A 1,822-nucleotide genomic window follows, 5' to 3' on the forward strand; every position below is an offset into this window, starting at 1 on the left:
ATTATGTTACATTACATATAATTTACATTTTGCATATATATTACATTATATATATTATTTTATATCTATCTTACAAGATATGCCTGGACATGAAGACAAATAAATCATCAGAAACAAAATCCTCTGTTTTGTCTTATACCTTGCTAAGTAGTTTTTGCCTACTCTGAAGATATACACATGCTTCGTGTCCTGTTTAATGAACTGATTCTGAATCCTGGGCCACGTATAAGACCCTTGATATGAGGATTAATAGAAAACTCTACAGATGAGTAATAATTAGAGAATGTGAACCAAACACAGACAAATGAAGCAAAACGAAAATACAAATTGAAGTAAAATTTGCCTTAGATGCATGACTTAGGAAAGAGCATGAAATATATGGCAGATTTAAAAGCTGAAATTGAGAAATAGAGGTTCCTGATAAAGACAGCTCAAGTCAGAAATGTCAGATTTTCACACTATATTCTAAATTTATTTTTATATAAAAATGATTGAAGGTAAGTTATTTGTTTTGAAAACCAACCTCCTGCCTTCACATTATATTTTGTCTGGGAAACAGATGTAAAAATAGCTCATTGCCATTTGCAGAGAGTAGACTATGGAGTGCATGGGGATTGAGGCCTTTCGTGTCCTCTATGCCTCACACAGAGGGAACAAACACTCCTGCACGGTGCTTCATGGGACAAGAGGGAGGCCTGGCAGAGGGAGGGCAATGAGAGGAAGAAAGCGCAGGTGTGTGGAGGAGACAGATGGCACTGGGTGGGTTCCGAGCAAGTGAACTAGAGGTAAACTGCTCTTGTCACATCCTGCTGAGCACTTAGGCAGTGCCCTTAGAATGAGTTATCACCGCCCTTCAAAGTTCTCATTAGCTCAGCAATGTCAGGTGAAGAGGTTTGGGGCCTTCTTGATGATGCCCAAGGGAAGACTTGGTCTAAGCTAAAACACACTCAAGGGTCAGGTTATCAGACTAAGGGGGTGAGAAGTGCCAACATATGAATCTGAGTTGACGCAGACACAGCAAGCAGACAATGAGATCAGAAGAGATTGTAAATCCCAAACCAGGAACGTGAATGGGGAAGAGAGAGTTTCTAAGCTGTGGTAAGCATCAGAAAGAATCATGAAATTTGTTCAGGAGAGCAATGGAATAAAGCAGAAGAAGTAATAACCTGGAAATCTGAGGACCTGGGTTTCAAGCTAGGTACTTACTACATGTGTGATTTTAAATAAGTCATTTAGTTTTTAAACATCGTTTTTTTTTTGTTTGTTTGTTTTTAATCAAATTCTTGGCTTCTCTAAGCCAGAATGTCTTCATGTACAAAATGTATAAAATAGCAGAATCATTCTCATTGGAATATTTTAAGAATTAAATGAGATAACCCATGTAAAAACCCTAGCACATCATAAACATTCAATGAATATTCATTGTTGTTTTTGTTGTCACCCATTTCTATTTCATAGGGATTCGGTGCAGACCAATTATATGCAATAATATGTATAAGCCTGAGGTTTGGCTACACTGGTTCTCTAACCTTTGCCACTTGACTCACCCATTTGATGTCTCAGAAAACATCAATCTAAAGCCATGTAACAAGCTGCTGAAAGCCCCAGACACTGATGTCACCAGCAGTGAACTCTCTGAACAGGCAAGATGGCAATCATTCAGGAAGATGAAACCGACAGAAGCACTGAGGGCCACAAAGGCTACCCTGGCTGGGACACCAGTAACATGCCCCCTAATTACCCAGGTAAGATCAAATCCAGTGTGGTCAAGGTAAAGTTTGCAAATTTCAAGTAAAATAAATGAACCCACAAACACAAATGC

Source organism: Pteropus alecto, unplaced genomic scaffold, assembly GCF_000325575.1.
Source record: "Pteropus alecto unplaced genomic scaffold, ASM32557v1 scaffold270, whole genome shotgun sequence".
Taxonomy (NCBI): Eukaryota; Metazoa; Chordata; class Mammalia; order Chiroptera; family Pteropodidae; genus Pteropus; species Pteropus alecto.